Here is a 13,733-nt window from a genome sequence, read left to right as displayed (position 1 = left end):
CTGGGGGGAGCTGAGAGGGAGCAAAAATGTGGACTGTCTGGGGGGAGCTGAGAAGGAGCAAAAATGTGGACTGTCTGGGGGGAGCTGAGAGGGAGCAAAAATGTGGACTGTCTGGGGGGAGCTGAGAGGGAGCAAAAATGTGGACTGTCTGGGGGGAGCTGAGAGGGAGCAAAAATGTGGACTGTCTGGGGGGAGCTGAGAGGGAGCAAAAATGTGGACTGTCTGTGGGCCCTGAGGACCGGATTGGGAAGCTGGTGTACAGTGATGGTGAGGAGGTGCCTGAGAGATGCTGCGTACAGCTAATGTGGAACCATGAAGCGTTTTGGTCTCTCTTCCATTGAACTACATGTTTATGTTTTTAAATAAAATATTCCCCCTAATCCCGGATGAGCAGGTAGAAGATGGATGTACGAAATATTGTTATTTAAGATCCATATATTATAGCACTGCCTGAGTAGGAAATATTTTATAGCAAAAAACCAAATGTCTTTTTAATGCTTTTCATTTAAATGTCCCTTAAGAGTTCATGAAATGATTATAATGCTGAAATAATAAAACTTTAATCCAAGTCTTGGCAGAGAGTCTAGTTATTCTGGAGTGACAAATAAACAAGTACTGAACATACATACAGTATATATAATACAATATATTGTTAAAATGATATAGTAGTATTATAATAATAACATGGAGGCAGGCTGTGTCAATATTCTCAGTTCCATCTTTTGTAAAGTGTTAAATCATTAAACGTAATTAACATGTTTAGTAGGTTTTGTACTTAACCTTAATGAAATATCCAATTTAACTGCCCTTGTGTTAATAGGATCCACAGATTACAGAAATCCTTTGTTTTTTTCAGCCACCGCTGCCCCCCCCCCATAACAAATGAGTTTAGTGCTTCGCATGTGGTCTTATCCCTTGATTAGATAAAGCTGACATCAAAACTGGAATTCCTGCCATGATCCGTCTCCTTTTCCTTTCATTAAAACATATGCATATAATTCCAGGATCTTCTCCAATGTAAAGAATACTTTAATGCATATTGTTCAGCCTCCATTCTTTGTTCGCAGGTTGATATTTATTTATTTTCACAGTTAAATCATCATGTTTGAGCTACCTCTATAAAAAAAATTAAAATCATAAGTTTTGTTTCACAGCATGCAGCCCCCCTATTTCCGCCACACTCGGAGTAAGATGCCCCCCAGACCGCTGACCGCAGGGTCAGAGACATGAAAAGAAAGGGCCCCTTTCTGTTAAGGCGGCAAATCATCCGCACATTTCCAAACCATACCCCAAGTTACACTTTTTCTGTGTGTGTGAGTGTTTCACAGATGTCAAAAATTTGTTTCCATTCCTCATCATGACTGTGATGAAGCAACATTCCACCAGCTAACTCTACTGCATTCCGGCATCATGGTGGGGGCCTTTAAACTGCCCACATAAAAACAAATGCATATCTATGCCACAAACTTAAAATCTTCCGTGGATCAGCAGAACGTTCCTGGTTTCATATTCCATGCATTCAGAAGTTCCTGATCCTGATCCCATTTTTCAGACATTTTGTTAAATATCTTTTCGTTAAGTGTCCATTTGCAGTTTCTAATACGTGAACTTCACAGTCAGCCAGATGTTAATGCCGCCAATGGCATTTCAGGAGAATGAGATCCATGAGCTGAATATGCCACGGGGTACATGTCTTTAGCAGCATGGAAGAAAATAGCTACAAAACAGGCTCTAAACAGGCACTAAGTGAAGCAGCTTCCCTAAAAAGCAGTACTTGTAATTCCAGGACTTTCTCCTATGTAGTGGACAGAAGTGTCAAGTACAGCCCTTTGGTTATCATCACTGACACGAGGTCTCAAACCCATTGACATTCAAGAGGAAATCTGCCATCAGATTCCAAGACATTATCACACATCACATTCAAAAATCATGACTGAAGTGGATAAATATGTCCCCAGAGAGCAGAGAATCCCAAAAAGACCACGAGAAAATAAAAACACATCATTTAGGCAAAAGCTTTTTTCAACGTCTGCAAATATCTGGCCGATACACAGATGTGTAACACTTCCAAGCCAAGCTCTTTTTCTCACTGTTCATTTCAAAATCGTATCATTAATAATGAATGCAACGCATTTTACCAAAGCTAGGTCTAATAATCAGATTATCTCTTTATCCTCTGCGTGCTAATTCAGCTGGACTTCAAGGGCTTAAGAAAGCACCCTTTATTAAATCTTCTTTCTGTAATCCCATTGGGAACTTATAGCTCTGTACTAATTCCCACTTGTCTGATCAAGTAGAATACTGCTTCAAAGACTAAGTTCAAAAGTGAAACATCTCCATGGAAGAGTGAGGCCTCACAAGATGGTGTGAAGTCTCACAACTAGGATTTTACACATGCTTTGTTTCAACATCCACTTTTAATGACACTGCTTTGCAGTATTATACATCATGAGACTGATTACTATGTGGTTAAAACATTTAAATGCGGAAAAAATATGTGGTTACATACTGATTCCATGGTTGTTCATCATTAATTAATATAACAGTTCATGTATGTCATGCAATTATGATATCTGTTTATGATTTGTATTTGAGTAGTAACTGAGTTATTAAATTACTTGTGTCACCTCAAGTAAAGTGTTAACAAAAATGTTTATATAATTTGAGGTATTGTTGTAGAAAGTTGGTCAAAATATAAAAGGCATGGGTTCTTTTAATTTGTATTTAAGATTTTCATTTGTATTTAACTTTAGATCTATAAATTTTGTTATTACTATAATGATATTCTGTATTTTGCCAGTTAACCCCAGTTACTAATTTGACCAGAGGGGGTAACTAGCTCTATACCCCCCTCGCAGCTAAGCTCCGAGGGTAATCTGTCAGACTTCCATTTCTGACTTCTATAATTCACTCAGAAAGCCCCTCTGATAGATCAGTCTTTAGTAAGACAGCAATCATCATCCTAGCCATACACAGACTAATGGGTCCTCAGCATGACTTGTCTGTTTCCATGGCAAAATGCTTTGAAATTTAAAAAGCTTTTTTTTTTTTGAGCTTTTGAATACTATGTCCATGGAACAAAAACACATCTTCATCAAAATGTTCATCAGAATTCACTCTGATGGAGACCCCTGGTAAGCAAAGCCTCACAAAGCATCACCTTAGATCCTGCTGGCTCCCTTTTGCTTTCTTTGACCCCAATATCACACTACAACCCAGTTCTAGCTGCTGTCCTAAAGCCTCTGATGGCCTTTATGTAGGAGATCTGAAAACAGCACGACTTCTTTCGCTGGGCAGCAGTTGGACAGTTTGTAATCTCACACACCTTCTTATACCATCACATCAGTAAGAGAAGGCCAGCCCACCACCTGTAATATCGGCATACCGACAGGCTCCAGATGTGCATATCCAAATCCTACCAGACCAAGGCACCTCCCCGTCCTCAACCGGAGACGCAAGCACACAACCATAGATGTGCAGATAACATATGACGCGTGATGTGCTGACCCCAGAACACAGGAAGACTCCAGTTCTGCTCTATGTTCCAGGGTACCTTTCAGCACAAGTCTCCTTAAAAATACCAAATTTTAAGGGTATATTATGTAGCCTTTCTGTGGATCAACATGACAGCTGTTGATGCAGCGCTGTAATACAAACACTTTATGCAATTTATTACTTACAAAGAGGCACTGAGTCCCCCTAAGATAACTTCCGCGTCCTTTTGGCTTCTATGCCCGGCCTGGGAATCTTGAAGTCATGTTTGCATTTTGAATTTCAGTCTGACTGAGCTGCCATATCAGATTCTTGACATTAGTTTAAATATTGTCAAGCAATAAATAAAATTACGCATCGGTTTAGAATAACCCGAGTAAATAATTAAGACAAAACTTTTAAACACTCACTCTGGGCTCACTTTGTTAGCCTTATGAACTGTCAGACAGACTAAGAAAACAATTTAAAGTTATGTTTGGCCTGAAAGTCGAAACTAAGGGGGCTTTTTAAAGTCTGATAGTGCAGCTGCAAGATATAAACCTTTTTCTGAAGCTTCCCCCTCTGCCCTGAGCTGTCATTTTTAAAAATGAAAGACACCTGGATCTCGGTGCAGGTAAAGAAATACTGGCAGAGGAAACAACGTGTGATTTTGATTGAGGCTTACTGCCAGCAAGCATGAAACAGCTGTCTGAGAGGGAGTCCGCTTGGGGCTACGGCCAGGATTTCCCTCATCGCCCCAGCACCTGTCTGTGGTAGGGTTACGGGATGCAGGCAGGTATCTCTCACAGATCATGTTGATGGACACAGAGCTCAGCGACGTCTGTGCATAGCTGACTGACACGTTGTGAGGCTGAGTGGTGTGTCGCTGGAAGTTCTGGGGGATTTTTTCCCCCTCAGTCAGATAATTACAGAGCCAGGCTATCGTCACTATATTACCACCAAACACACATCAGGCCAAAAGGCTGAAGGGCCTACATATAGAAATGAATCATCGAAAACACCATCACCATGGAGATGGGCAAACAAGACGTTAATTTGAATACAGGTAAATATAGTAAATAAAATCAATATTGAACATTAAAGAAAGATGCTAGTTTCTTTCGCACAAACTTGGTATACCTTGGAAGTTCTAAACAGAAGTGCAATTGCAATCATTGGAGGAACCAATAATACAGCTAGAGATGCAAACAGATTCTTTTACAAAATGCATCTTGCCCATAAAACCCTAAGCAGTTATCACTGTCTGTCTGTGTAAGGCATAGTAGGTGGCCCCTTTAATGGAGATCACATTCTGATTTCTTGGCAATAGGTTTACTTTTTTTTCCCTCTTCGCATAACCCATATTTAACCAGTCAGATGGAATTCAAATAATGAGCTCCTTGACTTTGTGCTGAAAACGGAGAAGTTCTCTTGACGTCCGAGAGCATTTAAAGTGACTCAGTGCGCCAGTGAGCCCTGAGGTCCGCGCCGTGGCCAGAACGGAGCAAATATAGGCACAGACACCTGCAACACACCTGGCCAAAGTACTAGGTAGAGACGTAAATGACATGGGGCAAGACTGTCGACGATGGCAGAAGGAACATGAGCCAGTAGTAGTCATGTTCTTTTAGAGGTAAACACACAGCTCTGACAAAATAGGAACCAAAATATTCAAGAGTAGCAACTATGAGAAGCAACAGGTCATTAAAAACACATCTTGGTGGCTTCTGTAAGAAAAAGTCCTGCACCCCACAAAGACGCAAGACAGAATGGTGAAGACCAGGGCTAACATGGAAAAGGAGGGTGAGTCTGCAATTTATATTTTGGCCACATGGTGGAGGCATTATTTTCCTAGAATTGGATAAGTGAGCATGAAATGGCAGTAGATCTGTCTGAATAAATACATAGGCAAACATATAGGGATATGCTGCTATAATATTCATAAAATATATAAAACACTGAAATTTAACATAATTTTACATTTTAATTTTAACTTTACAATTCAGTGCAAATACAGAGAGGCTTTCTTGCTCTGTTGCAACACCATGTATCATATGATTGGTCAACGTCGTCATTTTGGGAACCACTTGTTTTTCCGAAGGGGCTCTTTTACCTGCCATATTAAATGTGTTGGTTCTGAAAACTGATACCGTGGGTTATATAGCTCAGTATGGGCCATCATACATGTGCAGTACAAAGACGGCGATAGGAGATATCATCACAGGAAATAGTATAGATGGATGTTAAAGCAACGAAAAAGGCAGCAAGTGTAAACTTGTAAACTCCCAGATTGTGGCAAAACTTTACATCATCCCAGTGTAAAGTTATCAAGCTCATATATTTGGTATATTGGACATTTGTTATATTTAAAATCTAAACTTGGACGAAACACACCTTGTTCCACATCAGCTAAATATGCCTGTACTGTAAGTTATATCATTACACCTTTGCATTTTTGACAAAGAGGATATTGTGTTCAAAAATATTAGATTCCCCTTGAAATTCTCAAAGAAATTAATTTTCCTTTTCTTCCCCCAGAAGCAATAACCTCTGGGGAAAACTATGTTAAATTTCTGGCAAGATTACTGCTGGGGAGAGTTAACAGAAAGTTCTTCATGTTTAGGATTAATACCAAAAAGAAATCCTGGTGGGGGAATCTTTCATCTGTGTTTGGCCAAGGCAATGTTCCTCCAAGGAGAAGGAACTACCTGGCGAAAAGTCTAAGTACAGGATCTGCAGTCAAGCAAAGGCTTTTGGGCCATATCTACTGCAACACCTTCACAGAGGCGAAAAAAGATGGATCATTCAGCAGCTCTGTAAAAAACATCTTTAGTGGGACATGGACCTTTATGCTTTCCATCTCTCCTTTCAGGAGCACCAAGGGACTAGCAGTGCTGACAGAGTGGAAGGAAGAACCTCCTGAGGGCTTTGGAAAAGGGCCCGATGTGGCCCCCCAGCTTCACAGTGATGCGGGTCCATCGTGGGTCACATCAGGTGAGCCCGCATAGGCTTATATACAGGAAATACGTTTAAATATTCAAAAAATATCCATTAGTAGAAATTTAAAAGTAGGGAAACTATTTTTCACCTTTAGGAAAGTCTGATTTCCTTATTTTAGAAGATGACCATATAGTAGAAGTTAATATTGTTACATTACTAACATAATAAGTGATAAAAAAAAACACCTTTTAGATACTTTAGTTATTACCAGTGTACTTTAACGTGGGATTAATGTGTTCAAGAGGACCTGCAGTCATGACTCTGTCACTGGCTGAAGAAACCACCAACAAAAGTGACTGGCAGCTACCAGCTAGGATAGAGGTCAGGTACACAGTGACTGGCAGCTACCAGCTAGGATAGAGGTCAGGTACACAGTGACTGGCAGCTACCAGCTAGGATAGAGGTCAGGTACACAGTGACTGGCAGCTACCAGCTAGGATAGAGGTCAGGTACACAGTGACTGGCAGCTACCAGCTTGGATAGAGGTCAGGTACACAGTGACTGGCAGCTACCAGCTTGGATAGAGGTCAGGTACACAGTGACTGGCAGCTACCAGCTTGGATAGAGGTCAGGTACACAGTGACTGGCAGCTACCAGCTAGGATAGAGGTCAGGTACACAGTGACTGGCAGCTACCAGCTTGGATAGAGGTCAGGTACACAGTGACTGGCAGCTACCAGCTTGGATAGAGGTCAGGTACACAGTGACTGGCAGCTACCAGCTAGGATAGAGGTCAGGTACACAGTGACTGGCAGCTACCAGCTAGGATAGAGGTCAGGTACACAGTGACTGGCAGCTATCAGCTAGGATAGAGGTCAGGTACACAGTGACTGGCAGCTACCAGCTTGGATAGAGGTCAGGTACACAGTGACTGGCAGCTACCAGCTAGGATAGAGGTCAGGTACACAGTGACTGGCAGCTATCAGCTAGGATAGAGGTCAGGTACACAGTGACTGGCAGCTATCAGCTAGGATAGAGGTCAGGTACACAGTGACTGGCAGCTACCAGCTTGGATAGAGGTCAGGTACACAGTGACTGGCAGCTACCAGCTTGGATAGAGGTCAGGTACACAGTGACTGGCAGCTACCAGCTTGGATAGAGGTCAGGTACACAGTGACTGGCAGCTACCAGCTTGGATAGAGGTCAGGTACACAGTGACCTGCTGTTGGTAATGTTCTTTAAAAACAACAAAAAAAACCCACAATTTTTAATTCCTTTCCAAACCCATCTGTTCCAGTTCAAACAGAACCGATGTCTCTTTGCATCGAGTTGGACCGCTTCCTACGGTCTCAGAAGCTGGGCAGCCCCGCCCTAAAAGCAAGGATCCCATACAGTAATTCTATATTAATAAAACAACCATCGTAGAGGGGATCCAGTTTGCTCTGTGTTAGGGCCAGTCAGAGTCCAGGCTTCTGCTTCTACTCACCCCTCTGCGAGAGGGGCGCCAGGTTAAAGAAAGCCCATTAATCCTGGGGCCAAATGGATCCATCCAGTACCCAGGTGCTGATGAGGCTCTACAGTCGCCGCCACATTCCGGGTCTGATGTTTAAAGCCAACGTCTCAGTACATGTGAGGGGCTCACTGTGCTTGTTGGCTTCATTCTCAAGAGCAAAGAGGGCAAACTAGGTTTCACACTGGGGAATATAAATCCAAAGACATCAGAGAAGATATTTTCTCTGTATGTTTTTTGAAATATGAAAAAGATCTGTACGGTTTATGGAAATCAATATATTAAGGGGGATACAGACAAATACCCAAAACAACTCAAACATGCACTAATTTATTACTACTTTTTTTTTTTTTTTTTATCAAGGCACCTGAATCTGTAGTGCAGGCAGTTCCTACATATACCACACAGAACATAATACATTTTGGCTAATCAGGTGAAGAAAAACAGGGAAGCTGTTTGACCAGCAAACACTGCGGATACCCGAAGGCCACAGATCCGCAGCTGAACTCCTGTCTATATCGTGACACAAGAGTGACGCTACAGATCACAGAGAGGCTTCAGTTTTCCACAGGAGGCTTCAGTGTTCGCCTCTCTTGTCAGTATCTGGTGGATCATTTTTTCAAGGAATGCAGGTAGAGAGAAAGTCCCTCAGGAGCCGGCACAGAATGCAGGCCTACTGTGAGAGCGGCCGTCTCGGTGGGACAGGTGCCAGAGCAAAAACATGCCTTAATTAACATGTACACACAGCCAATCAGTCTCCCAGATTGTGGCAAAGCAGGAAGTGTTCGCCCAGAAATGCAAGATTATTCAAAGGCGAAATCCAGCGGTTTGCTGGAGTGTGCAGATGAGGCCAGTGATTCATAGGCGAGGTGACTGAACTGCTCTTTAACAGAGTCCTTCAAAGGGCTCGTCTCCGGGACGCCGGGAGGACGCTAATTACGACGCTTAAGAATCGGCGATTCCTTCGCCTCTCAGAATGGCTCTTTCTAAAATGAGAAAAGTGCAACCAAAACAAAAACAAATGAGATCTCTAAGCCGGTCTTAACTCGAGGTTAATGACTCAGGAGAGCGGCGTGCTTCAGGCCCTGCAGACGTAATTGAATTTGACAGTGCACCAGTAATTTAATGCACCAAGATCAACAAATTGTACCTGGGACTGTCTGAGGTGCAGCTGAACCTCCGTGTGAAATTCGACCGCACACCCATTTTCACAATTTTCGACACCTTAAGTCCAAGAGAAAATTGTTTCATAGGAATTCATCCCGCCTTCGCTATGAATATGATAATTATATAATTTGCTTATTTTTTTCATCATATGGAATTTAATCATTTAAATAAACGAGGTAGGAATGAGAAAATGCTGTTTTCTGTGTCTCCTTTATGGGGTGTACAAGCCCCACTTTCATAAAAATAGAAAAAAAAATAGCAAATCCCATGAAACATGGCCTTGCTGCTTTAGCCACCACAGCCCCTCCCACCCCCTGCGCTGCGAGTAATCCGCTGTTTGTTACTGTAAATCTCTGTGTGCTGATGGGCTGCGATATGGCGGCCGCAGATTGTCCTCTCAGGCTTCCCAGCACACCAGCAGGGCTCTGCAGCACTCCCTTGACTTACTTATTTGCGGCTTGCAGGGAGGATTGTAACTTTGTTTCAAATGATTCATTTCATCCCAGGAAGTGCATCTATTTGCACCCCTCCGGATTCACCACTGCACAGCCTGCTCCTCTGTGCTGCTCCGAGCCACGGCTAAGTGAAGGGTCTACGCTGCATCTCTCAATGTGCTCAAAGCTGAAGTCTCCGTCAGAGCTGCTTCAAGGCCTCATACTTGTTTCCCGTTCCTATTTCTGCGAATAAAAGGCTTTCATACTGATCATCTTCATTTATAGGTAGCGTTGCTAAATGAGCTAAACTCCTGGGAATTCATTATATTCTGTTTCATGTATCGACGTGATACCAAGAACTGAGAAGTTTTTCTGCAAATACCAGTGGACACTTCACATCTGCCATGCGAAAAACCAATCTTCCTGCTTTTTTACAGTGTTCTTACACCAAATTGAGCAGGGAAAAATCCACACGCTCCAGCGGATGCGATTCCTTGCAGCCTTGCTGGCTGGTGGTATCACTCCCTCATCACATCACTGACACGCTCCGCTCGCCTGCTTACAAGCTGACGCCTCATTGGCTCTTGGGCCTCAGATGGCAGCCGCCAGCGACCTGCTCTTCCCAGCCTCTGTCATCGCTGTAGGCTCGCAGTGTGCTGCTTTCCGACACTAAACACTTGGGTGACACCATTTTTCCAAGGCATTATTGACCAAACAAGTAATTTTCTAATAAAAATACATTTATTGAAACCAAGGGGTGTATTTTTAAACCCAAGCTCCCAAGTGTGATGTACAGTCATTCGTTTTAAAAGAAAAGGTCTATATTCAGAAGCTTCATTGTGCATTTTTTTTATCAGAACAAAGTTTTTCTTTCAGTCTCGTTTTTTTCTTCACTTTTGGAGTGGATTCTTACTGATCTCCCTGCTTTGTTTTGCTCTACTGCACTGGAGCCATGATCGAGGAACTGAGAGGGATGTTATCTGTCCAACCCACATAAACTATCCTGTATATTTAACTTTAAACAAAGAAAGATATTGCAAAAACATCAAAGACCTGATGGTGATTGTTTATTTTATAGCTATGCTGTGCACTAGATGGGTTAGCAGATAAAGCAGTACAGAAAAAAGGTATATATTTCTACATAGAGCCTAAGAAAAACATATTAAGTTCTTTTGATACTCCTGAACAGTACATATTATTCTTATAAGTAAAATAATAGAAATGACGATGATTAATGACTGATATATATTAATATAATGCATTTTGGTAGCCCAAAATATGCCTTAAATCATTTTTCAAACCTATATTTTAAACATTCTTCATGGAAATATAATCCATCAAAATATACACTAAATACATTGCATACATTTCTCAGCAAAGTAATAATGTTTTACAAACGCTGCAAGAAACCAGATTAAACATGTTTTGGGTGGGGGGGGGGGGTCATTTTACTGTTAAGCCACTGAAGGCTGGTCAGGAACATTCCTTTAGGTCTGGGATGTTGGACCGCTTAGCCGCCATGCGTTCGTTCTCCATAAAGGATGTATTGACGGCGGCTCTGACATGTGACTTGATCTGCAGATGCCCTTCAATCTAACCTTTAGGGACTGTAGCCAAGTGTAAAGCTCTGGTCATTATTTTTGTGTGGAGAGATGCAGATAAAGTGGATTGTGTTACCCCTGCTGTATATGGAGTCAGACCGCTGTCTGATACCTGTGACCGCAGGCGAGTCCCCCATTCCCATTGGCTGTCTGATACCTGTGACCGCAGGCGAGTCCCCCATTCCCATTGGCTGTCTGATACCTGTGACCGCAGGCGAGTCCCCCATTCCCATTGGCTGTCTGACTCCCTGGCCCACGGCACAGGATCAGTGCTGCACTCCTGTTTTGGCTTCGCTCTCTCATTTCTCCTTGCTTTCAATTTGTCTAAGAGTCATAAACCATCTCTGCCATCCCGTTAGAGCTTGGCTGAAAACTCAGCTGCTAAGTACAGTATTCCTCCCGGTGGACAAAGAGATTTTAAATTGCATGTAATGTTGAGCATACTGTACATCTCAGTCTTTTCACAGCTTCAGTAAGAAACATGTTGACATTTACTATATACAATAAACTCATGCAACCACACTGTTTATGAGTTTATTTGTATATATGCAAAGCCCATTACAGTATTCTCATGTATATAGTTACACATCAGAAAAATTTATATTAGGTTCAACAACAGATCCATTTCCAGCCATCTAGCTAAAAGCCCTGCATTAATTCGTGCAAAATACTAGTTTGTCTATGTCCCTGTGCTACCTTCATCATTCTTAAAATCCACACATACAATCACCCTACTCTCTACTACAGTACAAGTATTAAGACAAAGTCGTAAATCACTTCACACAACAGTGCGTATTTCGGTTCACATTACACGTTTCTGCAATGCATATTGTGCCGAAGAGGTCTAAAGGAGTTTTTCAGTATTTATATTCTGAAGATTGAGCAGAACAAACTTTCTGTCCATTTGTCATGGCATACTTTATGTTATACTGGCTGCCCTTACCATTTTTATATTCCCATTATGTAGGTTGTTTTATGCAGGTACATTTAACACTGTACCATGTTACAGTAAGATACTGCATTTGAAGTCAACGGCACAAGATGACAAGTATCTGTCCTGTAATTAAAGACGTGCCCAACAAACACTATCATTCAAAAGTGTGATTAAAAATAAGTTTTCACATTGTTTTGCCCCTGCCCTTGACTGTATTTCCTGAAGGGTAAAATGCCTACGAGGTCAGATCTCATGGGGTCCAGTCTGTCTAAGCGAGGTATAGAAAGGATCACGTCCAAACTCCTTCTGTATTGCACTCTGAATATCATTTTGACAATTTTTCTGCCAGAATAAACAGAGGACTGGCAGCTTTTGAACAGTTTATTCGTTCACTTAACATCTAAGTTCACAGAAGAAGTGGCCAAGAGCTACAGAAATATATCTATTTAGAATTGAAAGTCTCCTGTCAATCCAGCGGAGTTCATTTAGGGATAGCCAATTGGAGAGATGAGGACTAAATGCAAGAGTTAGGGCTTGTTCCAGAGATGAAAGCCCTCTTGGTGTGGTCCACAACTCTGAAAAATGAGAGAGGAAGAAACAAATTATAGAAACACAGGGTCCCCACGATGCAGAGTCCACTCTCCAGGTGCGGCTGAATTGTTTCCGTGAGCGACTGAACGAGACCCATGTGAAACAACTTGGAGTGACTCCGAGCCAACAGAGGCTGCCCCTGTGGCAAGCTCAGGTACCTCAGGACAGAGATAATAGCAAGAGCAGATGTTAAAACGGTAGAATGGAAATTGTCGCAGGACGACGGATAGGAATTCCGCACAGCCACAGAAGAGAAAAAAAATCACTAAGACATCTAAGTACTGCAAGAGATGGTCTCCACAGTGAAATATAGGCCCTACTTTGGAGAAAATAACTTTCCCCTATTCCCAATGGAACCATTATGCTTTTTGTTCGTCTCCGACGTATGGTGTTCATTTCGGTTTGACAAAATCGCTGTCTTTTCCACTTACAAACCCAGAGGAATGTTTTGAAAGACCCTCCTTTCCCATAGCCATATGGCAACAGAGGCAAGCCGACACAACGAGGAACCATCACAGGCGCAACAAACAGTTGTTTGACAAAAAGCCCGGGGAACTTTAAAGGAGACGGACCACATAAGGCGGCCTTAACGTCGCAGTCAAAACTCTGCCTTGTCCAACACATGACACATCCACGCCGATCTTTCATTTTCACAGCGGGGCACTTGACTGACGGCTGGCTCAGATTACATCCCGATAGCAGCACACAGAACGTTATTGCATATCAGAAAGCCAGAGCATCCTTTCCGTAAAAAAATCACATTCCAACTACAAGCTGCCTTTCTGGCACAGAACATTAAAAGCCTTTGAAAGGGGAAAAAAAGTTTCGATTTGATCTGCTTTTCTCGGGATGAAGAGGTGTTGAATAATGCAATTATCCACCCGGGAAGGAATTCCGAGGATGTCTTCTCTTTCATTCAGCGCGGTAGAGGGACCACGAGAAGAAGTATGCATTTTGTTTCCACTTTCCAGTAAAGCACCACTCACAAGCAGACGATAGCTATTCTCCCCTAGCAAGGTGTCAATATAAATGCGATGCTGTGAGAAATGGTTAGCTTACAATACATTTCAGGCTCCCACAGAGCTA

The 13,733-nt window shown here is 42.3% G+C and overlaps 1 protein-coding gene across 6 annotated transcripts in view; it reads right to left on the bottom strand.

The window, feature by feature from the left end:
* Positions 1–13,733, bottom strand: part of LOC111848779 (ERC protein 2-like) — a 222,640-nt gene that overhangs the window by 98,549 nt on the left and 110,358 nt on the right. The window lies entirely within an intron of this gene.

This window comes from Paramormyrops kingsleyae, chromosome 6 (genome assembly GCF_048594095.1).
Source record: "Paramormyrops kingsleyae isolate MSU_618 chromosome 6, PKINGS_0.4, whole genome shotgun sequence".
Lineage (NCBI taxonomy): Eukaryota > Metazoa > Chordata > Actinopteri > Osteoglossiformes > Mormyridae > Paramormyrops > Paramormyrops kingsleyae.
The sequence above is the reverse complement of the archived record's forward strand: the minus strand, read 5'-3'. Positions and strand labels throughout refer to the sequence as shown.